This window comes from Triticum aestivum, chromosome 7B (genome assembly GCF_018294505.1).
Source record: "Triticum aestivum cultivar Chinese Spring chromosome 7B, IWGSC CS RefSeq v2.1, whole genome shotgun sequence".
Lineage (NCBI taxonomy): Eukaryota > Viridiplantae > Streptophyta > Magnoliopsida > Poales > Poaceae > Triticum > Triticum aestivum.
In genome coordinates this window covers 28,130,427-28,157,158 of record NC_057813.1, presented here as the reverse complement: position 1 = coordinate 28,157,158, position 26,732 = coordinate 28,130,427, and positions in this window count along the sequence as shown.

The following is a 26,732-nucleotide window of genomic DNA, read 5'->3' as shown; positions in this document are numbered from 1 at the left end:
AGCTAAATCCACGATCTTCGGTAGCGGATGCGGGAGCCTCAGCGCCCTTGAACAGCACCTTCCAGACATCTTCATACATAGTGTCGAAGAGCCCGCTCAAAGTCTGGTGCTGCACCGGATCGAACTCCCACATGTTGAAGCCCCGTCGTTGGCACGGGAGGATCCGGCGGATGAGCATGACCTGGACCATGTTGACAAGCTTGAGCTTCTTGTCCACCAGCTTTTGGACGTAGGCTTGGAGTCCGGTCAGCTCCTCCGAATCACCCCAAGTTCGGCCACTCTCTTTCCAGGAGGTGAGCCGTTTGGGGATGCCAGATCTGAATTCGGGGGCCGCTGCCCATTCGGGGTCACGCGGCTCGGTGATGTAGAACCACCCCGATTGCCACCCTTTAATGGTTTCCACGAAAGTGCCCTCAAGCCAAATAATGTTGGACATCCAGCCCACCATGGCGCCTCCGCACTCTGCTTGGCGGCCCTTCACAACCTTCGGCTTGACACTGAAGGTCTTGAGCCACAAGCCGAAGTGGGGCTGGATGCAGAGGAAGGCCTCGCACACGACGATAAACGCCGAGATGTTGAGGATGAAATTCGGGGCCAGATCGTGGAAATCCAGGCCGTAGTAGAACATGAGCCCCCGGACAAAGGGATGGAGTGGGAAGCCCAGTCCGCGGAGGAAATGGGTAAGAAATACTACCCTCTCATGGGGCCTGGGGGTGGGGATGAGCTCTGCCTCGTCGGGGAGCCGATGTGCGATGTTGCTGGATAAATATCCGGCGCTGCGCAGCTTCTGGATATGCCCCTCCGTAACGGAGGAGGCCATCGACTTGCCTCCCGCTCCGGACATAGTTGGAGAAGGTTGAGGTGAGATGTGCGGACTTGGGCGCTAGAGCTCGAGTTCGCAGAGATGGATAAGCCAAGGAGGAAGAAGGCACAGGTAAAAGGGTTGGATCTTTATCCCCTTATATGGGCGGACAAAAACATGTGTCCCCACCGGCCTGATAAAACTCGCTTATCTCCCAAGAGCCGCAATCAATGGCGCGGTTGGGTTACCCACGTCCGTATTGATGGGAATCCCGGAATAAGGGGAACACGATCTCTGCTTCGACAAGACGTGCCAAGGAAACCGCTTCGCTAAACGCGCTGAGGTGGTACAATAAAAACAATTCGAGTAAAGGCTTGGTAGTGGTGTGACGTCACGCCACGAAATACGTCAGCAGATTGAACTTGTGTAAATATTATTCTCTCTACGATGGTATGTGAAAATTATTTTGCAGAGCCAGACACTATCCTGGTGTTCACAATCTTCTATAAATTATTCGGAGGAGGAACCCGCCTTGCAATGCCGAAGACAATATGCGCGTCGGACTCATCATCATTGAAGCCTGGTTCAGGGGCTACTGAGGGAGTCCTGGACTAGGGGGTGTCCGGATGGCCGAACTATCATCATCGGCCGGACTCCAAGACTATGAAGATACAAGATTGAAGACTTCGTCCCGTGTCCGGATGGGACTTTCCTTGGCGTGGAAGGCAAGCTTGGCAATACGTATATGTAGATCTCCTACCATTGTAACCGACTCTGTGTAACTCTAGCCCTCTCCAGTGTCTATATAAACTGGATGGCTTTAGTCCGTAGGACGAACAACAATCATACCATAGGCTAGCTTCTAGGGTTTAGCCTCCTTGATCTCGTGGTAGATCTACTCTTGTAACACACATCATCAATATTAATCAAGCAGGACGTAGGGTTTTACCTCCATCAAGAGGGCCCGAACCTGGGTAAAACATAGTGTCCCTTGTCTCCTGTTACCATCCGCCTAGACCCACAGTTCGGGACCCCCTACCCGAGATCCGCCGGTTTTGACACCGACAGTACCCAAGAGGAGCCAACTTTGATCTTTTGGGCTATACAGATTCATATTGGGCGGGAGACAAAGTGGATAGGAAGTCCACCTTTGGGGGGAGCCAATTGCTAGGTTGCTCTTTAGTGAGTTGGTCTTCTAAGAAGCAAAGTTGAGTATCTCTCTCGTCCATCGAAGCGAAGTATGTGGCTGCCGGTAGTTGTTGTGCTCAACTCCTATGGATGAGGCAAACTTTGAAGGATTACGGTGTCACTTGTGACGAAGTGCCTCTTTGGTGTGACAATGAAAGTGCCATCAAGATCTCTCTCAACCCGGTGCAACACTTCAAGACGAACATATTGAGATTCGGTATCACTTCATCCGGGATCACATTAGGCGAAGGGAGATCAAGCTCATGTATGTCAACACTCATGATAACCTTGTAGATATTTTCACGAAGCCCTTGGATGAAGCAAGATTTCGCGAGTTAAGGCATGAGCTAAATATCATTGATTCGAGCAATGTGGTTTGAACCCTTGCACACCCCACCATACTGATACATCTCCAACGCATCTATAATTTTTTATTGTTCCATGCTATTATATTACCCCTTTTGGATGTTTATGGGCTTTATTTTACACATTTATATCATTTTTGGGACTAACCTACTAACCGGAGGCCCAGCCCGTATTGCTGTTTTTTTGCCTATTTCACTATTTCGAAGAAAAGGAATATCAAACGGAGTCTGAGGGAGTCCTGGACTAGGGAGTGTCCGGATAGCCGAAGTATCATCATCGGCCGGACTCCAAGACTATGAAGATACCAGATTGAAGACTTCGTCCCGTGTCCGGATGGGACTTTCCTTGGCGTGGAAGGCAAGCTTGGCGATACGGATATGTAGATCTCCTACCATTGTAACCTATTATGTGTAACCCTAGCCCTCTCTGGTGTCTACATAAACCGAATGGCTTTAGTCCGTAAGACGAATAACAATCATACCATAGGCTAGCTTCTAGGGTTTAGCCTCCTTGATCTCGTGGTAGATCTACTCTTGTAACACACATCATCAATATTAATCAAGCAGGACGTAGGGTTTTACCTCCATCAAGAGGGCCCGAACCCGGGTAAAACATCGTGTCCCTTGTCTCCTGTTACCATCCGCCTAGACGCACAGTTCGGGACCCCCTACCCGAGATCCACCGGTTTTGACACCGACATTGGTGCTTTCATTGAGAGTTCCTCTGTGTCATCACCGATAGGCTCCATGGCCTCTTCGATCATCAACAACGACACAGTCCAAGGTGAGACCTTCCTCCCTGGACAGATCTTCGTATTTGGCGGCTTCGCACTGCGGGCCAATTCACTTGGCCATCTGGAGCAGATCGAAAGCTACGCCCCTGGCCATCAGGTCAGATTTGGAAGTTTGAACTTCAGGGCTGACATCCACGGGGACTTGATCTTCGATGGGTTCGGGCCACAGCCAAGCGCGCCGCACTGTCACGATGGGCATGATTTAGCTCTGCAGCCGGACAGTACCCCGGAGGCCGCACTCGAGTCCGCTCCGATCTTCAATTCGGAGCCGGCTGCGCAGATCGAGGACGGATGGTTAGACACCGCCTCAGGAGCTGCAACCTCTACGGCGATAGAGCCGAACACTAACCTTGTCCCTCATGAAGCTCGTGACTCCGAGGTGCCGGACTCCTTGCCGGACTCCGAACCTCCTGTGCCCCCCAATCAAATCCGGTTGGGCGTCGGTCATGGATTTCACCGCTGCGGACATCTTTCAACACTCAGCTTTCGGTGACATCTTGAGTTCGCTAAACTGTCTCTCGCTATCAGGAGAGCCCTGGCCGGACTGCGGTCAGGAAGGTTGGGATGCAGACGACGAAGAAATTCAAAGCCCACCCACCACCCACTTAATAGACACTGTCGACGATCTAACCGACATGCTAGACTACGACTCCGAAGACATCTACGGTATGGACGACGACGCCGGAGACGACCAAGAACCAGCGCCTACCGGGCACTGGAAAGCCATCTCATCATATGACATATACATGGTGGATATCCCAAAGGATGGGAATGGCGAAGGAACAGCGGAGGATGACCCCTCCAAGAAACAGCCCAAGCGCCGGCGTCAGCGGCGCCGCTCTAAATCCCGCCACAGCAAGAATGAAGATTCCGGCACCGGAGATAATAACACCCCGGACAGTGCCGAAGACAACCCACTCCAGCAAGATTCAGCACAGGAGGACGGAGACGCTAGCCCTCATGAGAGAGCGGCAGAAGAAGAGGTAGAGGACTATATGCCTCCCTCTGGAGACGAGGCAAGCCTCGACGACGACGAATTCGTCGTGCCTGAGGATCCCGTCGAACAAGAGCATTTTAAACGCAGGCTTATGGCCACGGCAAACAGCCTCAAGAAAAAGCAGCAACAGCTTAGAGCTGATCAAGATCTGCTAGCCGACAGATGGACTGAAGTCCTCGCGGCCGAAGAGCATGAGCTCGAACGCCCCTCCAAAAGTTACCCTAAAGGCAAGCTGCTCCCCTGATTAGAGGAGGAGGCGTATGAACCTGCATCACCAGCAGACAATACGGCTGACCGACCACCCCGTGGTCGCGACAGAGAGGCCCCTAGGCCCTTCACTAGAACCATACCCCGGCATCGCTTGAAAAGCACAAAGCCACAGGGGAACGCTCCGGACTTGCGGGATATATTGGAGGATAAGGCAAGACAATCAAGATCGATCTATGGATCGCGTGGGCGCCCCATGATACGTGACGACAACCGTCGCGCGGGACACAGTAAGTCCGGCCGGGCCGAACAAAATAGACAAAGCTCTTTCGAGCTCCATCGTGATATCGCCCAGTACAGAGGCGCCGCACACCCACTATGCTTCACAGACGAAGTAATGGATCATCAAATCCCCGAAGGGTTTAAACCCGTGAACATTGAATCCTACGATGGCACAACAGACCCCGCGGTTTGGATCGAAGACTATGTCCTTCACATCCATATGGCCCGCGGTGATGATCTTCACGCCATCAAATATCTCCCACTCAAGCTTAAAGGAGCAGCCCGGTACTGGCTTAACAGCTTGCCAGCAGAGTCAATCGGGAGTTGGGAAGACCTAGAAGCCGCATTCCTCGACAACTTCCAAGGCACGTATGTGCGACCACCAGACGCTGATGACCTAAGCCACATAATTCAGCAGCCAGACGAATCGGCCAGACAATTCTAGACACGGTTCTTAAACAAGAAAAACCAAATTGTCGACTGTCGGATGCGGAGGCCCTCGCAGCCTTCAAACATAACATCCGCGACGAGTGGCTTGCCCGGCACCTGGGACAGGAAAAGCTGAAATCCATGGCAGCCCTCACATCACTCATAACCCGCTTCTGCGCGGGTGAGGATAGCTGGCTAGCACGCAGCAATAACCTCAGCAAAAATTCGGGCAGTCCGGATTTCAAGGACCGTAACGGTAGGTCGCGTCGCAACAAAAACAAACGCCACATTAACGGCGATAACAGTGAAGATACGGTAGTCAATGCCGGATTCAGAACCCGGTCAGCGGAAAAAGCCATTCAAAAGAACTACTCCGGGTCCGTCCAATTTGGACCGAATACTCGACCGCTCGTGCCAAATACACGGCACCCCCGAAAAGCCAGCCAACCACACCAACAGGGACTGTTGGGTATTCAAGCAGGCAGGCAAGTTAATTGCTGAAAACAATGACAAGGGGCTGCATAGCGATGACGAGGAAGAGACCCGACTGCCGAACAATAGAGGACAGAAGGATTTCCTCCCACAGGTGCGTATGGTGAACATGATATACGCAACACACATACCCAAAAGGGAGCGGAAGCGTGCACTCAGGGATGTATACGCGATGGAGCTAGTTGCCCCGAAGTTCAATCCATGGTCCTCCTGCCCGATCACTTTTGACCGAAGGGACCACCCCACTAGCATCTGCCATGGCGGATTCGCCGCATTGGTTCTAGACCCAATCGTCGATGGATTTCACCTCACCAGAGTCCTGATGGACGGCGGCAGCAGCCTGAACCTGCTTTATCAGGACACAGTGTGCAAAATGGGCATAGACCCCTCAAGGATTAAACCTACCAAGACGACCTTTAAAGGCGTCATACCAGGTGTAGAAGCCAATTGTACAGGTTCAGTTACACTGGAAGTGGTCTTCGGATCACCGGAAAACTTCCGAAGCAAGGAGTTAATCTTCGACATAGTTCCGTTCCGCAGCGGCTATCATGCTCTGCTCGGACGCACTGCGTTCGCAAAGTTCAACGTGGTGACGCACTATGCATACCTCAAGCGCAAGATGCCATGCCCTCGAGGAGTCATCACAGTAAACGGAAACACTGAACGCTCTCTCCGAACAGAGGAACATACAGCGGTTCTCGCGGCAGAAGTACAGTGCAGCCTCTTAAGGCAATTCTCGAGTCCGGCCGCTAAGCGACCGGACACGGCTAAACGTGCCCGGAGTAACATACAACAAGACCACCTGGCATGTTTCGAGCACGCGTAGCAGTGCGGCCCCAACCCCAACCCCTACAAAACGTCAAGACAGGTCCTTCGCGTACACCATTACGCTCTGAAGATACCATGGGCATGGGGAGAGGGGCACGACCACGATAGGCCCAGAATACAGCTTAACCACACCAGGGGCTCTCTGTCGTTCTTTTTTCTTTTCTTTTTTTTACCCACAGGACTCCGTTCGTCAGGGGCCCTGTCCGGCAGCAGGCCTGCCGAACTCACGATGCAACATCCAGGGAAGGAGAAAGGCTACAACGAATATCCAGGTGGTCTCCATTACGAGCATTAAATCTGTTTTATGCACCATTCCGCAGCCTACCCTTGGAGGGGGACATGTTTAATAGTCCCACCCCTTGCTTATCGCACCATTTGTATCGTTCTACACTTATAGCAGTTTTTTCTTGAGTAAGTAATGCAGCACCTTTTTGCTTCCAATTGCATTTCTCTTTTATACATATGTTCATTTGTGACATGTCGCATCCGTATGTTTTGGTACGGTTAAATACACCAGGGGCTTATGTTTCCCGCATCATGGTGTGATAAGTCCGAACACTTTCACAAGTGCGGCACCCCGAACTTATAGCATTATATGCATCGGCTCTGAATCATGTCTTGGGTAAATAGTTGGGTTTGCCCGGCTCCCATGTTTTGGTACCTTACGTTCCGTTGTATCGGCTAAGGTAGCTCCGGGATAACCACTGCGATTGCGCCCCAGTTGAGCTGGGCGAGCGCCTCAGTGGAGAAAGCTAAAACTGACCGTCATGATGAGGCTAGAGCTAGTCGCTGTTCGAGAGGTTTTTTGCGAGTCCTTAAAGACTTATGCCGCTTAGAGCGTGGAGCCGACTTCGTCCGGCCCAGGCGTGGATAGCGCCCCAAATTCGGCCTTCCGAAGACTAGGGGCTTCGCCGAAATTTAAAATTATAGAATTTTATGGCTAACTGAGAGTGTTCAAGCATTATAAGTCCGGTTGCCTTGTTTGTTGTGTTGAGCGCCTCCCTAGATGGACCCAAATATGGTAACAAGAGTGCTCAAATTTATCCCAAACACCCCAGCACTCGTGACACGGGGGCTGAAGCCGACGACTTGCCATCTCTCAGATTTGATAAACAGCCGCACAGAAGGTAATATTTTAAATTAAAATGCGTTGCTTAGCGCAAATGAACTAAGTTTTTAGCGCATAGGATAACAAAATGTGAGTCTACTCAAATATTACATCTTTGGAGCACTCACCCGCAATAGTGCGGGCGCCCTTCAGCACACTCTTATAATACATCTTGGGCGTGCGATGCTCCTTGCCCTGCGGTGGCGGGTCCGTCACGAGCTTCTGGGCATCCATCTTGCCCCAGTGCACCTTTGCGCGGGCAAGGGCCCGACGGGCACCTTCAATACAGGCGGAGTGCTTGATGACTTCAACCCACGGGCAGGCATCCACCAGCCACCGCACCAGGCCGAAGTAGCTCCTAGGCATGGCCTCCTTAGGCCACAACCGAACTATGAGGCCCTTCATGGCCTGTTCGGCCGCCTTGTGGAGCTCGACCAGCTGCTTCAGCTGGTCGCTAAGGGGCACCGGATGTCCGGCCTCAGCATGCTGAGACCAGAAGACCATCTTCGTCGAGCTCCCCTCCTCGGCCCGGTAGAACGCGGCAGCATCGGACACGCTGCAAGGAAGATCTGCGAACGCTCCTGGACAGCTCCGAATTCGGGTAAGCAACAGGTAATTAACACTCACATGCTTACTTTGCATGAAAAATGCCTTACCCGCTGCTATTTTCTTCAACGCCTCGATTTCTTGGAGGGCCTTGTAGGCTTCGGCCTTAGCGGCTTTGGCACTCTCAAGAGCCATTGCAAGCTCAGACTCTCGAGTCTTCGAGTCTCGCTCCAGGCTCTCATGTTTTTTCACGAGATCCTGGAGCTCTTGCTGTACCTCCGCCACCCGCGCCTCCTGCTTCTCTCGCTCGGTGCGCTCCGCAGCCGCATTGTGTTCGGCCGTGGCCACCGCCTCCTTCAGGGTAGCCACCTCGTTAGTAGCCCCTGCAATACCCACGTTATCCTTGTCATTCTTTTTGCAACCAAAATCCTTTTCTGTAAGGTACAATTTTAATAAGGTGTTACTCACCTTCCTTGTCCTCGAGCTGCTTCTTGGCACGGCCGAGCTCGTTCTCGGACCGCTCGAGGCTTTCCTTCAAAGTATTGACCTCCGCAGTCAGTGCGGCAGAGGTCAGCAGCGCAGCCTGCAATCCCATATTGACATATTTTTATGACTCCTGCGTATATCTTTTTAGATCCTCAGTCCGGCTTTTCTTTCCGAACACCGAACCGAGCATCAGGGGCTACTGTCTATGCGGTACTATTTTACATATATCAAAATTCTTACCTCAAAGCCTGTTAGAAGGCTGCTGCAGGCTTCGGTCAGCCCGCTCTTGGCGAGCTGCACCTTCTGAATCACCGCACTCATAACAGTGCGGTGTTCCTCTTCGATGGAGGCGCCATTGAGCGCCTCCAGCAAGCTATCCGGCGCCTCCGGTTGGACGGAGGCTGCCGGCGTCACGGTCTTGCCCTTCTTACGAAGGGGCCGCCCGCCGGACTCCGGAGCCACTATGGGATCCGGAGCCGAGTCCGGTGCAAAGTCTGGGAGGTTGTCCTGCGACACCTCCGGGGCCTCCTCCTCCTGGCGGGTCCCTTCCCGGGATCCCACCTCGGCATCGTCCGTGTCACGGGGGGTGGAGGCGGTCGGAAGAGAATCCATATCCGACGCACCTAAGGACCCGCTCAACGAAGCGGGAAGATCGTCCTTGGGCGGACTGCAGGGTTGTATGCGGTATTAGAAAGACATCATGTGGCAAAAAAGAAAAACCATGAACTTATTCGGGAGTCCGGATACTAACGATCTCGCCAGGGGCTTGGCCCTTGGAGGCCAGTCCTCGTCGTCGTCACTTGCGTTGGCAGAGCAGTCCGGGGGAAGAGTTTTTCCCTTCTTGGACCCTTCGGCCTCCCTCGTTGGGGAGGCCTTCCTTTTCTTCCCTCCCCCCACTGCGGGAGAGGCTTTCTTCTTCTCCTCCTCACCTTGGTGAGAGGAGTCGGCCTAGGAGTCGTCGTCCGATAGCACCTGAAAACGGGAACTCTTTCGAGTCCCTTTGGCCTTCTTCTTGGCCTTCTTCTCCGGCACCACGTGGGGTGCCGGAGCCAGCAGCCCCGTTAGGCGGGCGTCCGGTGGGTCCTCTGGCAATGGGGCCGGACATATAGTCTGCTCGGCCTTCGCCAGCCAGCCCTGTCAAAGGAAAGGGAGTTTAGATCCCGCATAGAGTCAAACTATGGGAAACAAGTGTCCCGTAAAGGACAAAATTGCTTACCTCGTTAGCTGGACGCTGCGAGCTGAATCCACGATCTTCGGTAGCGGATGCGGGAGCCTCGGCGCCCTTGAACAGCACCTTCCAGACATCTTCGTACGTAGTGTCGAAGAGCCCGCTCAAAGCCTGGTGCTGCGCCGGATTGAACTCCCACATGTTGAAGCCCCGTCGTTGGCACGGGAGGATCCGGCAGATGAGCATGACCTGGACCATGTTGACAAGCTTGAGCTTCTTGTCCACCAGCTTTTGGACGCAGGCTTGGAGTCCAGTCAGCTCCTCCGAATCACCCCAAGTCCGGCCACTCTCTTTCCAGGAGGTGAGCCGTGTGGGGATGCCAGATCTGAATTCGGGGGCCGCTGCCCATTCGGGGTCACACGGCTCGGTGATGTAGAACCACCCCGATTGCCACCCTTTAATGGTTTCCACGAAAGTGCCCTCAAGCCAAATAACGTTGGACATCCAGCCCACCATGGCGCCTCCGCACTCCACTTGCTGCCCTTCACAACCTTCGGCTTGACACTGAAGGTCTTGAGCCACAAGCCAAAGTGGGGCTGGATGCAGAGGAAGGCCTCACACACGATGATAAACGTCGAGATGTTGAGGATGAAATTCGGGGCCAGATCGTGGAAATCCAGGCCGTAGTAGAACATGAGCCCCCGGACAAAGGGATGGAGTGGGAAGCCCAGTCCGCGGAGGAAATGGGTAAGAAATACTACCCTCTCATGGGGCCTGGGGGTGGGGATGAGCTCTCCCTCGTCGGGGAGCCGATGCACGATGTTGCTAGACAAATATCCGGCGCTGCGCAGCTTCTGGATATGCCCCTCCGTAACGGAGGAGGCCATCCACTTGCCTCCCGCTCCGGACATAGTTGGAGAAGGTTGAGGTGAGATGTGCGGACTTGGGCGCTGGAGCTCGAGTTCACAGAGATGGATAAGCCAAGGAGGAAGAAGGCACAGGTAAAAGGGCTGGATCTTTATCCCCTTATATGGGCGGACAAAAACATGTGTCCCCACCGGCCTGATAAAACTCACTTATCTCCCAAGCACCGTAATCAATTGCGCGGTTGGGTTACCCACGTCCGTATTGATGGGAATCCCGGAATAAGGGGAACACGATCTCTGCTTCGACAAGACGTCCCGAACTAGGGGTGTCCGGATAGCCGAACTATCATCATCGGCCGGACTCCAAGACTATGAAGATACAAGATTGAAGACTTCGTCCCATGTCCGGATGGGACTTTCCTTGGCGTGGAAGGCAAGCTTGGCGATACGGATATGTAGATCTCCTACCTTTGTAACCGACTCTGTGTAACCCTAGCGCTCTCCGGTGTCTATATAAACCGGATGGCTTTAGTCCATAGGACGAAGAACAATCATACCATAGGCTGGCTTCTAGGGTTTAGCCTCCTTGATCTCGTGGTAGATCTAATCTTGTAACACACATCATCAATATTGATCAAGCAGGACATAGGGTTTTACCTCCATCAAGAGGGCCCGAACCTGGGTAAAACATTGTGTCCCTTGTCTCCTGTTACCATCCGCCTAGACGCACAGTTTAGGACCCCCTACCCGAGATCCACCGGTTTTGACACCAACAAAGTCCAAACGGAATGAAACCTTCGGGAGCGTGATTTTTGGAACGAACGTGATCCATAGGACTTGGAGTGCAAGTCAAGAAGCAGCCAAGGCTCCCACGAGATAGGAGGGCGCGCGCCCCTATAGGGCGCGCCCCCTGTCTCGTGGGCCCCTCGGGCGTCCACCGACGTACTTCTTCCTCCTATATAAGCCTACGTACCCCAAAAACATCCGGGGGCAAGACGAAACACAATTTCCACCACCGTAACCTTCTGTATCCGCGAGATCTCATCTTGGAGCCTTCACCGGCACTCTGCCGGAGGGGGAATCGACCAAGGAGGGCTTCTACATCAACATCCTTGCCTCTCCGATGAGTTGTGAGTAGTTTACCACAGACCTATGTGTCCATAGTTATTAGCTAGATGGCTTCTTCTCTCTTTTTGGATCTCAATACAAAGTTCTCCCCCTCTCTTGTGGAGATCTATTCGATGTAAACTCTTTTTGCGGTGTGTTTGTCGAGATACGATGAATTGTGGGTTTATGATCAAGTTTATCTATGAATAATATTTGAATCTTCTCTGAATTCTTTTATGTATGATTGAGTTATCTTTGCAAGTCTCTTCGAATTATCAGTTTGGTTTGGCCTACTAGATTGATCTTTCTTGCCATGGGAGAAGTGCTTAGCTTTGGGTTCAATCTTGCGGTGTCCTTACCTAGTGACAGAAAGGGTTGCAAGGAACGTATTGTATCATTGGCATCGAGGATAACAAGATGGGTTTTATATCATATTGCTTAAGTTTATCCCTCTACATCATGTCATCTTGCTTAATGCGTTACTCTGTTCTTATGAACTTAATACTCTAGATGCATGCTGGATAGCGGTCGATGTGTGGAGTAATAGTAGTAGATGCAGGCAGGAGTCGGTCTACTTGTTATGGACGTGATGCCTATATACATGATCATGCCTAGATAACGTCATAATTATTCGCTTTTCTATCAATTGCTCGACAGTAAATTGTTCACCCACCGTAATACTTATACTCTCGAGAGAAGCTTCTAGTGAAACCTATGGCCCCCGGGTCTATCTCTTATCATATTTGTTTCCAATCTACTTTTATTTGCATCTTTATTTTCTGCATCTATATTATAAAATACCAAAAATATATTTATCTTATCATACTATCTCTATCAGATCTCACTTTTGCAAGTGGCTGTGAAGGGATTGACAACCCCTTTGTCGCGTTGGTTGCGAGTTCTTTATTTGTTTGTGTAGGTTTGTGGGACTTGTTGAGGAGCCTCCTACTGGATTGATACCTTGGTTCTCAAAAACTGAGGGAAATACTTATGCTACTATTGCTGCATCACCCTCTCCTCTTCGAGGAAAACCAACACAAGCTCAAGACGTAGCAAGAAGGATTTCTGGCATCGTTGCCGGGGAGGTCCTCGCTCAAGTCAAGACATACCAAGTACCCATCACAAACTCATCTCCCTCGCATTTATTTGCCATTTGCCTCTCATTTTCCTCTCCCCCACTTCACCCTTGCCGTTTTATTCGCCCTCTCTTTCCCAATCTCCTCCTCTCTTTTCCGCTTGCCTTTTTCTGTTTGCTTGTGTGCTAGATTACTTGTTTCCATGGCGCAAGATAATTCCAAATTGTGTGATTTCTCGAACACCAATAATAATGATTTCCTTAGTACTCCAATTTCTCCTCTTAATGATGTTGACTCTTGTGAAATCAATGTTGCTTTGTTGAATCTTGTTATGAAAGACCAATTCGCCGGCCTTCCTAGTGAAGATGCCGCTACTCATCTAAACAACTTTGTTGATTTGTGTGATATGCAAAATAAGAAAGATACGGATAACAATATTGTCAAATTGAAGTTATTTCCGTTTTCACTTAGAGATCATGCTAAAGTTTGGTTTTCGCCTTTGCCTAAAAATAGTATTGATTCTTGGAACAAATGTAAAGATGCTTTTATCTCTAAGTATTTTCCTCCCGCTAAGATCATCACTCTTAGGAACGATATTATGAATTTTAAACAACTTGATCATGAGCATGTTGCCCAATCTTGGGAAATAATGAAATTGATGCTCCGCAATTGCCCTACTCATGGTTTGAATTTACGGATGATCATACAAAAATTTTATGCTGGTTTGAACTTTGCTTCTAGAAATCTCTTAGATTCGGCTGGGGGAGGCACATTTATGGAAATCACGTTGGGAGATGCTACAAAACTTCTTGATAATATTATGGCTAATTATTCTCAATGGCACACCAAAAGATCTTCTAGTAAAAAAGTGCATGCTATAGAAGAAATCAATGTTTTGAGTGGAAAGATGTATGAACTTATGAAATTGTTTGCTACTAAAAACACTCCTTTTGATCCTAATGATATGCCTTTGTCTTCCTTGATTGACAATAATAATGAATCTATGGATGTGAATTTTGTTGGTAGGAATAATTTTGGAAACAATGCTTATAGAGGAAACTTTAATGCTAGACCGTTCCCTAGTAATTCCTCTAATAATTATGGAAATTCCTACAATAATTCTTATGGTAATTTCAATAAGATGCCCTCTGATTTTGAGAATAGAGGAAACTTTCGCTTGATGCTGGTTCTCTTAAAATTAGATCTTCTCCTCCTAAGCATGGTATCAATGAGTCTCTCAAAGCAATGAGAATTTCCATTGACGAGTGCAAGGAAAGAACCGCTAGATTGCGTGCTAAGAAAGATAGCTTTATAAAAGCGTGTTCTTCTAGTTTCCATGAAAATAATGATGAGGATCTTAAAGTTATTGATGCATATCCTATTAGATCTATGTTTTGCAATATGAATTTTGATGATTATGGGACTGACGATGAATCAACTTTACCTAGAGGCGTCCCAAGAATTCGGAGTTTTTAGATCTTGGTGTTAATTTTGGTAAAAGTAAGATTGGAGAGGTAATGACTTTAAATAGCATTGAACCCACTATCTCGGATTTCAAGGAATTTGATTATGATAATTGTTCTTTAGAAGGTTGTATTTCCTTGTTGCAATCCGTTGTTAATTCTCCACATGCTTATAGTCAAAACAAAGCTTTTAACAAACATATTGTTGATGCCTTGTTGCAATCTTTTGATGAAAAACTTAATTTGGAAGTTTCTATACTTAGAAAACTTAATGATGAGTGGGAACCTACTATAAATATTAAAGTTAAATATTATCAGTGTTTTGCTTTGTGTGATTTGGGTTCTAGTGTTTCCACGATTCCGAAAACTTTATGTGATATTCTAGGTTTCCAAGATCTTGATGATTGCTCATTAAATTTGCACCTTGCGGATTCCACCATTAAAAATCCAATGGGAAGAATCAATGATGTTCTTATTGTTGCAAATAGAAATTTGGTGCCCTTCGATTTTATCGTTCTTGATATAGATTGCAATCTTTCTTGCCCTATTATTCTTGGTAGACCTTTCCCTAGAACGATTGGCGCGATTATTGATATGAAGGAAGGGAATATTAGATTCCAATTTCCATTAAAGAAAGGCATGGAGCACTTTCCAAGAAATAAAATAAAATTACCTTATGAATATATCATGTGGGCTACTTATGAACCAAGTGCCAAAGATGGCACTACTTAGATCTATCTTCGCTTTTATGCCTAGCTAGGGGCGTTAAACGATAGCGCTAGTTGGGAGGCAACCCAATTTTCTTTGTGTTTTTTGTTTTTGTTCCTGTTTAGTAATAAATTTTGCATCTACTTTCTGTTTAGATGTGTTTTTATCTTTTAATTAGTGTTTGTGCCAAGTAGAACCTATAGGATAAACTATGATGGTATATGATTTGATTCTGCTGAAAAACAGAAACTTTGCGCTCACGAGAAACAATTCAATAAATCACAGAAACTTGATTTTGCATTGATTCTTTTTGCTGCTGATCAATAAACAAATTTTCCAGTACGTCCTATTTTGTTAGGAGTTTTAGAGTTCCAGAAGTTTGCGTTAGTTACAGATTGCTACAGACTGTTCTGTTTTTGACAGATTCTGTTTTTCGTGTATTGTTTGCTTATTTTGATGCATCTATGGCTACTAAAATAGTTTATAAACCATAGAGAAGTTGGAATAAATTAGGTTTAACACCAAAATAAATAAAGAATGAGTTCATTACAGTAGCTTATGTGGTGGTTTTGTTTTCTTTCACTAACGGAGCTTATAAGATTTCCTGTTGATTTTGTGTTGTGAAGTTTTCAAGTTTTGGGTAAAGCTTTTATGGACTATGGAATAAAGGGTGGCAAGAGCCTAAGCTTGGGGATGCCCAAGGCACCCCAAGATATTCAAGGATAGCCAAAAGCCTAAGCTCGGGGATGCCCCGGGAAGGCATCCCCTCTTTCGTCTTCGTTCATTGGTAACTTTACTTGGAGCTATATTTTTATTCGCCACATGATATGTGTTTTGCTTGGAGCGTCGTGTATTATATTACTCTTTCCTTTTTAGTTTACCACAATCATCCTTGCTGTACACACCTTTTTGGAGAAGCCTATTTGTTTATAATTTGCTAGAATACTCTATGTGCTTCACTTACATCTTTTGAGCTTGATAGTTTTTGCTCTAGTGCTTCACTTATATCTTTTAGAGCACGGTGGTGACTTGATTTTATAGAAATTGCTAGTCTCTCATGCTTCACTTATATTATTTTGAGAGTATTTTATAACAGCATGGTATTTTCTATGGTTATAATTTGGTCCTAGAATGATGAGCATCGAAGTTGGGTATAATAAAAACTATCATAGGAAGTGAATTGGATGCTATGATCAATTTGATACTTGACAATTGTTTTGAGATATGGAGGTAGTGATATTAAAGTCATGATAGTTGGGTGATTATGAATTTAAATAATGCTTGTGTTGAAGTTAGCAAGTCCCGTAGCATGCATGTATGGTTAAAGTTATGTAACAAATTTGAAACATGAAGTGTACCTGGCTTGTGCATCCTTATGAGTGGCGGTCGGGGACGAGCGATGGTCTTTTCCTACCAATCTATCCCCCTAGGAGCATGCGCGTAGGACTTGGTTTTTGATGACTTATAAATTTTTTCTATAAGTATATGAGTTCTCTTGACTAATGTTGAGTCCATGGATTATACGCACTTTTACCTTTCCACCATTGCTAGCCTCTTCGGTACCGTGCATTGCCCTTTCTCACCTTGAGATTTGGTGCAAACTTCATCGGTGCATCCAAACCCCGTGATACGATACACTCTATCACACATAAACCTCCTTATATCTTCCTCAAAACAGCCACCATACCTACCTATCATGGCATTTCCATAGCCATTCCGAGATATATTGCCATGCAACTTTCCACCGTCCCGTTTATCATCATGACATACATTACTTTTGTCATATTGCCATTGCATGATCACGTAGTTGACATCATATTTGTGGCAAAGCCACCATGCATTATTTTTCATACATGTCACTCTTGATTCATTGCACCATCCCGGTACACCACCGGAGTCATTCATATAGTCATATCTTGTTCTAGTTTCGAGTTGTAATTCTTATGTTGTAATCAATGTAAGTGTGATGATCATCATTATTAGAGCATTGCCCAAAAAAAAGAAGAATGGCCAAAAGGAAAAAAAAGAAAGGCCAAAGAAAAAAAAGAAAAGAAAAGAAAATAAAATAAAAAAACGAAAAGAAAAAAAGGAAAAAAAGGAAAAATAAATAAAAAGGGCAATGCTACTATCTCTTTTTCCACACTTGTGCTTCAAAGTAGCACTTTATTCTTCATGTAGTGAGTCTCATATATTGTGCTTCAAAGTAGCACCATGTTTTTCATATAGTGAGTCTCATAAGTTGTGTTTTTCATACTAGTGGGAATTTTTCACTATAGAACTTGGATTGTATATTCCTACGATGGGCTTCCTCAAATGCCCTAGGTCTTCGTGAGCAAGCAAGTTGGATGCACACCCACTAGTTTTCTTTTGTTGAGCATTCATTTATAGATCTAGTGCATCCATTGCATGGCAATCCCTACTCCTCATGTTGACATCAATTGATGGGCATCTCCATAGCCCGTTGATTATCCTTGTCAATGTGAGACTTTCTCCTTTTTTGTCTTCTCCACACAATCCCCATCATCATATTCTATTCCACCCATAGTGCTATATCCATGGCTCACGCTCATGTATTGCGTGAAGGTTGAAAAAGTTCGAAATTATTTAAGTAGGAAACTATTGCTTGGCTTGTCATCGGGGGTATAGAAGTTGGGAACATCTTTGTGTGACGAAAAGGAAGCATAGCCTAACTATATGATTTTGCAGGGATGAACTTTCTTTTGCCATGTTATTTTGAGAAGACATGATTATTTTGATTAGTCTGCTTGAAGTGTTACTATTTATTTTATCAATATGAACTTTTATTTTGAATCATTTGGATCTGAACATTCATGCCACATTACAGAAAATTACATTGAGAATTATGCTAGGTAGCATTCCACATCAAAAATTCTCTTTTTATCATTTACCTACTCGAGGACGAGCAGGAATTAAGCTTGGGGATGCTTGATACGTCTCAAACGTATCTATAATTTTTGATTGTTCCATGCTATTATATTACCCCTTTTGGATGTTTATGGGCTTTATTTTACACATTTATATCATTTTTGGGACTAACCTACTAACCGGAGGCCCAGCCCGCATTGCTGTTTTTTTGCCTATTTCAGTATTTCGAAGAAAAGGAATATCAAACGGAGTCGAAACGGAATGAAACCTTCGGGAGCGTGATTTTTGGAACGAACGTGATCCAGAGGACTTGGAGTGCAAGTCAAGAAGCAGCCGAGGCTTCCACAAGATAGGAGGGCGCCCCCCTGTAGGGCGTGCCCCCTGTCTCGTGGGCCCCTCGGGCATCCACCGACGTACTTCTTCCTCCTATATAAGCCTACGTACCCCGAAAACATCCGGGGGCAAGACGAAACACAATTTCCACCACCGTAACCTTCTGTATCCGCGAGATCTCATCTTGGAGCCTTCGTCGGCACTCTGCCGGAGGGGGAATCGACCATGGAGGGCTTCTACATCAACATCCTTGCCTCTCAGATGAGTTGTGAGTAGTTTACCACAGACATATGGGTCCATAGTTATTAGCTAGATGGCTTCTTCTCTCTTTTTGGATCTCAATACAATGTTATCCCCCACTCTTGTGGAGATCTATTCGATGTAAACTCTTTTTGCGGTGTGTTTGTCGAGATCCGATGAATGGTGGGTTTATGATCAAGTTTATCTATGAATAATATTTGAATCTTCTCTGAATTCTTTTATGTATGATTGAGTTATCTTTGCAAGTCTCTTCGAATTATCAGTTTGGTTTGGCCTATTAGATTGATCTTTCTTGCCATGGGAGAAGTGCTTAGCTTTGGGTTCAATCTTGCGGTGTCCTTACCCAGTGACAGAAAGGGTTGCAAGGCACGTATTGTATCGTTGCCATCGAGGATAACAAGATGGGATTTATATCACATTGCTTCAGTTTATCCCTCTACATCATGTCATCTTGCTTAATGCGTTACTCTGTTCTTATGAACTTAATACTCTAGATGCATGCTGGATAGAGGTCGATGTGTGGAGTAATAGTAGTAGATGCAGGCAGGAGTCGGTATACTTGTTATGGACGTGTTGCCTATATACATGATCATGCCTAGATAACGTCATAATTATTCACTTTTCTATCAATTGCTCGACAGTAATTTGTTCACCCACTGTAATACTTCTGCTCTCGAGAGAAGCCTCTAGTGAAACCTATGGCCCCCGGGTCTATCTCTTATCATATTTGTTTCCATTCTACTTTTATTTGCATCTTTATTTTCTGCATCTATATTATAAAATACCAAAAATATATTTATCTTATCATACTATCTCTATCAGATCTCACTTTCGCAAGTGGCCGTGAAGGGATTGACAACCCCTTTGTCGCGTTGGTTGCGAGTTCTTTATTTGTTTGTGTAGGTTCGTGGGACTTGTTGAGGAGCCTCCTACTGGATTGATACCTTGGTTCTCAAAAACTGAGGGAAATACTTATGCTACTCACTACAAAAAAATACACTTACGTGATGATACGTGTTTGTCACAGTAGGCCACGTTTTCTGTCATGCATGTACATCCATGACAAATTTATGACAGAATCAAGATAGTCATACCTGTGTTGTCGTAGAAGTGTTCCATGACATTACCAAAATTATCATCATGGAAGTGTCCACTTCCATGATGATAAATCGCGCGTCACAGAAGTGCTTTCGTCAAGGGTGACCGACACGTGGCATCCATCGTAACGGAACGCCGTTAAGCTATCGGGTCGGGTTTTGGATCCGATAACCCGTTAACAGCCCCGGCCAATGGGAAATTTCCACGTGTAAAATTCTTATTGGCCGGAAGAAACACGTGTCAGCTCGTCAGTGGGTCAGATAGGCGCCTATGATATGTCGACACGTGCCACGGCCCACCACTGGCCCATTTAGCTTACAAAGCCGGCCCGTTTGACTTGATCAAAAGTTAATGGGCTGGCCCATGAAAAGCCTGTTACCGGTCTCTTTGCAAATAGCCCATTTTACGGCCCATTAACTCACGACCCGTTAGGCCCTGAAGGAAATCGCCCAACAACGTCATGTGGGCCTTCGAATATAACACCAGCCCATTTCACTTTTGGCCCATGTATGGCCCACGACATCTTTCGGCCCACATGACGCCTTCGTATCTTTCGGCCCTTTACAGGCCCACGGTGTCTCTAGCCCATAATGAACAGTAATTTTTTTTGTACCTGTTAACGGCCCGTGATTTACATGGGCCGTTTCCAGCCCGTGTTAGCTTTCGGCCTATTGACGGCCCATACGTTCTTGGGCTCCTTTTCGGCCCTCGATTACTTCCGGCCCGTTACTGGCCTATTCCCCTAATGGGCCAAATTCGGCCCATGGCAAGAGTAGGCCAGTTTTGGCCTGTTCCCCTAATGGTCCAAATTCGGCCCATGGCAAGAGTCGGCCCGTTACTGGCCTGTTACCCTAATGGGCCAAATTCGGCTCATGGCAAGAGTCGGCCCATTTCTGGCCTGTTAACCCGTTGCGCCGTTTCTAGCCCGTCCTATATTGTGGCCCATTAATGACCCATTATGCCTATGAGAGAATTAAGCCTTTGCTGTCCTACGGCCTGTTAACGGCCCGTTACCGTGCTAGGCCGATACCAATTATGCCCGTTTACGACCCATGTACCGACCGATTCTACGGCCCTGTTGGAGGCCCATTTATCGACGACCCGTAGGAGACCCATGGATCCTACGGCCCGTATATGGCCCATTGTAGTTGCGTCCACTAGCAAACCAGGGAAAAAGAAGACTAGGAAATAAATAAGGCCGAAACTAACTCTAGGCTATTATGGGGATTGCACAGATTACATCCACTCGGCATCAAAGATCGCCACCAGTGCAAATATAGGGAACACCCTACACTATACAAAAATGGCTTGTTGTTTTCTTCAGCCGGTGGCTGCACGTTAAGAATAAATTTTGTATTGCACCAAAACAAATTACAACTATATAACAAAAGGAAGGTTGGCATAAAACTTAACAGTCTAGCAGATAAATGAACCACCAGAAGTTCAGAAGCTCATTTCATTTGACCTAACTGTTACGTTTTCATGCTGTATTGTCCGATGGAGCACCATAACCCTCGCCTTCATTTCGCCTAGGCTCCTGAACAACATAGAAAATGTCTCATAGTCTGGTTTCAAAACCATGCATATCTTGACGACATCGAACAATGTCTCTCCTTGTTTCACAAAGGGTCTCTGTTAGGGAATGGACTTGTGTATGGAGCACAGATACATAATTGCTTTGAGCTTGCATATCTTGATCATGAGGCAGTTTGGACGATATTGCCTTAACAACCAACCCAGTATTACGCAAGAACGTGCTTTTGGCACTGTTAGTGGACAAGTACTGACCCACTGCAGCAAGAGCTGACATTATGGTTATAGTTGCCTCGCCACCTTCAGAAGGTGGCGGTTCCACCATTTTTTCCGTAGCTCGCTGAAAAGTTGAGGTTTTACATTAGTAGTACCAGAACAGAAGATATAAGGAGGTAGCAAAACCAAACAAAATAGCTTTGGTCTATATACAGAACTTATTCTGGTGAACCCATGTAAAATATTAGTTGTATTTTATTGCAAAGTACATAATAAAACCAGGTTCCAAACATATGACCATGTACCATCGCTAATGTATTGTCTATTTCTTCACATTGTATTGAGGGCTAAGGATAAAGACGAATTTTATAATACGGTAAGTGTCGGTGTCAAAACCGGCGGATATCGGGTAGGGGGTCCCGAACTGTGCATCTAGGCGGATGGTAACAGGAGATAAGGGACACGATGTTTTTACCCAGGTTCGGGCCGTCTCGATGGAGGTAAAACCCTACTCCTGCTTGATTAATATTGATGATATGGGTAGTACAAGAGTAGATCTACCACGAGACCAAAGAGGCTAAACCCTAGAAGCTAGCCTATGGTATGATTGTTGTTCGTCCTACGGACTAAAACCCTCCGGTTTATATAGACATCGGAGAGGGCTAGGGTTACACAGAGTCGGTTACAATGGGAGGAGGTCTTCCTCCGCATCCAGCCCCACTTCGGCTTATGGCTGAAGACCTTCAATGTCAAGCCGAAGGTTGTGGGCGGCCGGCAAGCGGAGTGCGGAGGCGCCATGGTGGGCAAGATGGCCAACGTCACATGGCTCGAGGGCTCCTTTGTGGAAACCATCAACGGGTGGCAATCGGGGTGGTTCTACATCATCGAGCCGCGTGACCCTGAATGGGCAGCGGCTCCCGAGTTCCGATCTGGCATCCCCACACGGCTCACCACATGGAAAGAGACGGGCCTATCATGGGGTAATCCGGAAGAGGCGACCGGACTCCAAACCTGTGTCCAGAACCTGATGGATAAGAAGGTTAAACTCGTCAACATAGTCCAGGTCATGCTCTTCCGCCGGATCCTCCCGTGTCAACGGCGGGCTTTTAATTTGTGGGAATTCGACCCGGCCCAGCACCAAACTCTGTCCAGGCTCTTCGACACAACACACTACCGAGGATCGCGGATTCTGCGCGAAGCCCCAAGCCAGCGCGGTAAGCTTAGTTTACCCATTATAGGGTACTTGTTTTTCATAGTTTGACTCTATGCGGGATCTAAACTCCCGTTCCTTTAACAGGACTGGCAGAAGAAGGCCAGACAGATCGACTGTCCGGCTCCTTTGCCCGAAGGCCCAGCAGACGCATGCTTGACGAAGCTGCTGGTCCTGGCACCTCACGTGGTGCCGGATAAGAAGGCCAAGAAGAAGGCCACGGGAACTCGAAGGAGCTCCTCGCGCCTGGTGCTGTCGGACTCATCACCCGACGACCCCAAAGCACACTCCTCCTCCGAAGACGAGGAGGAGGAAGAAGAAGCCTCTCCCCGTCCAGCGGGGGGAGGAAAGAAAAGGAAGGCCACCCCAACTGGGGAGGCCGGAGGGTCCAAGAAGAGGAAGACCCTTCTCCCGGACTACGCCTCCGACGCCGAAGACGGCGGAGAGGAGTGGCCATCCAGGGCCAAGCCCCTGGCAAAATCGTAAGTATCCGGATACCAGAATAACTCACGGCATTCCTTTATTGCACAGTACCTTCTGACGCCAAATATAATCATGCAGTCCGCCCAAGGCTCGGCTCGATGATTCGTCGAGCGGCTCCCTGGATTCGTCGGATATGAATAGTCTTTCACTCCCGACGGCTACCTCCCCCCGCCCTACGGACGAAGCCGAGGTGGAGTCCCAAAAGGGGCTAAGCCAGGAGGAGGTGGTCCTGGAGGCGCAGCAAGGTGCCGTCCCGGACTCCAGGCCCTGGGCCGGACAACGCACCGGAACCTTCAGTGGTTCTGGAGTCTGGCAGGCGGCCCCATCGCAAGAAGGGCAAGCCTACGACGCCGGCGGCCTCTGTCCAACCGGAGGCGCCGGACAATTTGCTAGATGTGCTTAACGGCGCCTCCATCGACGAGGAGAACCGCACTGTTATGAGTGCGGTGATCCAGAAGGTTCAGTCCGCCAAGAGCGGGCTGATGGAAGCCTGTGCCAGCCTTCTAACAGGCTTCGAGGTATGTATTTAAAACATGTAAAAATGTTGCCGCATAGACAGTAGCCCCTGATGCTCAGTTTGGTGTTCGGAAAGAAAAGCCGGACTGAGGATCTAAAAAGATATACGCAGGAGTCTAACATAAAAATGTCAATATGGGAATGCAGGCCGCGCTGCTGACCTCTGCCGCACTGACTGCGGAGGTCGATGTATTGAAGCAGAGCCTCGAGCGGTCCAAGAACGAGCTCGGCCTTGCCAAGAAGCAGCTCGAGGACAAGGAAGGTAGGTAGTACCTTATGTAAGTGTATATAAAAATACCTGGTTGTAAATAGTGACAGGACCAACGTGAATGTGACAGGGGCCACAACCGAGGTGGCGACTCTGAAGGATGCGCTGTCCAAGGCTGAAGATAATGCGGCCATGGAGTGCACCGAGTGAGAGAAACAAGAGGCACGGGTGGCGGAGGTGCGGCAAGAGCTCAATGCTCTCATGAAAAAACACGAGAGTTTAGAGCTTGACTCAAAGACGCAAGAGTCCGAGCTTGCCTCGGCACTTGAAAGCGCTAAATCTGCCAAGGCCGAAGCCCAAAAAGCTCTCCAGGAGATTGAGGCGATGAAAAAGATAGCGTCGGGTAAGGCATTCTTTATGCAAAGCAAGTATGTGAAAGTGAATTACGTGTTACTTACCCGAATCAGGAGCTCTCCACGAGCATTCGCAGATCTGCCGCGCAGTGTGTCCGACGCCGCCGCATTCTACTGAGCCGAAGAAGGGAGCTCGACGAAGAAGGTGTTCCGGTCCCACTATGCTGAGAACGGACACCCGGTGCCCTTGAGCGACCAGCTGAAGCAGCTGGCCGAGCTCCATAAGGTGGCCGAACAGGCCATGAAGGGCCTTATAGGCCGACTGTGGCCTAGGGAGGTCCTGCCTGAGAGCTACTTTGGGCTGGTGAGGCGGCTGGTGGATGCTTGTCCATGGCTTGAAGTCGTCAAGCGCTCCGTATGCATCGAAGGCGCCCATAGGGCCCTTGCCCGTGCTAAAGTGCACTGGGGCAAGCTGGATGCTGAGAAGCTAGTGACAGAAGGGCCACCGGAGGGGAAGGAGCATCACAAGCCCGAGATGTATTATGAGGGCGTCCTGAAGGGTGCCCGCCTTGTGGCGAACGAATGTTCCAAGGATTTAATTTTTGAGTAAACTTGCTTGTGTTTATCCTGTGCGCTGAAAACTTGTTCATATGCGCTAAGCAACGCTGTTTGAATTTAAAATATTACCTTCTGTGCGGCCATTTATTAAATCTAAGAGATGCAAGTCGTTGGCTTCTACCCCCATGCCATGAGTGCTGGGGTGTTCGGGATAAACCTGAGTGCTCTTGTTCCCAATCTTGGGTCCGTCGAGGGAGGCGCTCAGCACAATGAACAAGGCAATCGGACTTATAATGCTTTATCACTCTCACTTAGCCATATAATTATATAATTTTAAATTTCAGCGAAGCCCCTAGTATTCGGAAGACCGAGTTCGGGGCGCTATCCATGCCTAGGACGGACAAAGCCAGCTCCTCGCTCTAAGCGGCATAAGTCTTTAGGGACTCGAAAAACCTCTCGAACAGCGACCGGCTCTCGCCCTATCATGACGGTCAGTTTTAGCTTTCTCTACTGAGGTGTTAACCCAGCTCAACTGGGACACAATCACAGTAGTTCTCCCAGTGCTACCTTAGCCGATATAGCGGAACGTAAGGTACCAAAACATGGGAGCCGGGCAAACCCAACTATTGACCCAAGACATGATTCGGAGCCGATGCATATAATGGTATAAGTTCGGGGTACCGCACTCGTGAGAGTGTTCGGTCTTCTCACCGCGTATCCTGGGGTACTTAAGCCCCTGGTGTATTGGTCGTACCAAAGTGTACGGTTGCATAATGTCATAACTGAACATGTTTACATAAAAAATGAATGCAATAATAGACAAGAGCAATGTATTGTTTATTAAAGGGCTGCTATGAAAGCAGAACGATACAAATAGTGCGATGAGCAAGATATGGGATTATTTGACATGTCCCCCTCCAGGGGCAAGCTGCGAGACTTTATGTAAGACAGTTATTGAGCTCGTTATAGAGACCACCTGGAAGTTCGACGTGGCTTGCTGTCTCCCTGCCTGTTGCATCGTGTGTTCGACGATTGTACTGCCGGACATGCCTTCATGAAAGTGGAGTCCTGAAAGTAAGAAAAGGGAAATGACAAAATTGGGAGCCCCTTGTGCGGTTAAGCCGCATTCTGGGCGTGCCGTGGTTGTGCCCTTCCCCCTATGCCCATGGTATTTCCAGAGCATAGTTATGTACGCGTGGTACTAGATTCGCAATCTCGTGAGGGCTAGGGTTGGGGCCGCACTGCTATGCTTGCTTGCAATGTGCCAGACGGTCTTGTTGTAGGTTACTCCGGGCGCGCTTGATGGTGTCTGACCGCTTAACAGCCGGACTGGAGAATTGCCTTGAGAGGCTACTTTGTACTTCCGCCGCGAGGGCCGCCGTGTGCTCCTTTGTTCGGAGAGAGCGTTCGGTGTTTCCATTGATCGTAATGAGTCCTCGAAGGCCTGGCATCTTGAGCTTGAGATATGCGTAGTGCGGCACCGCATTGAACTTTGCAAATGCGGTTCGCCCGAGCAGGGCGTGATAGCCTCTGCGGAATGGGACTATGTCGAAGATTAACTCCTCGCTTCAGAAATTATCCGGGGATCCGAAGACCACTTCGAGTGTAACTGAGCCTGTACAGCTGGCCTCTACACCTGGTATGACGCCTTTAAAGGTCGTCTTTGTGGGTTTAATCCTTGAGGGATCTATGCCCATTTTTCGCACTGTATCCTGATAAAGCAGGTTCAGGCTGCTGCCGCCGTCCATGAGGACTCTAGTGAGGTGAAATCCTTCAATGATTGGGTCTAGGACCAATGCGGCGAATCCGGCGTGACGAATGCTAGTGGGGTGGTCCCTTCGATCAAAAGTGATCGGGCAGGAGGACCATGGGTTGAACTTTGGGGCGACTGGCTCCAACGCATATACGTCCCCGAGCGCACGCTTCCGTTCCCTCTTGGGGATGTGGGTTGCGTATATCATGTTCAACGTCCGCACTTGTGGGGGAAAGCCCTTCTGTCCTCTGTTGTTCGGCGGTCGGGGCTCCTCCTCGTCATTGCTATGCAGCCCCTTGTCTCTGTTTTCGGCACTTAACTTGCCTGCCTGCTTGAACACCCAACAATCCATGTTGGTGTGATTGGCTGGTTGTTCGGGGGTGCCGTGTATCTGGCACGAGCGATCGAGTAT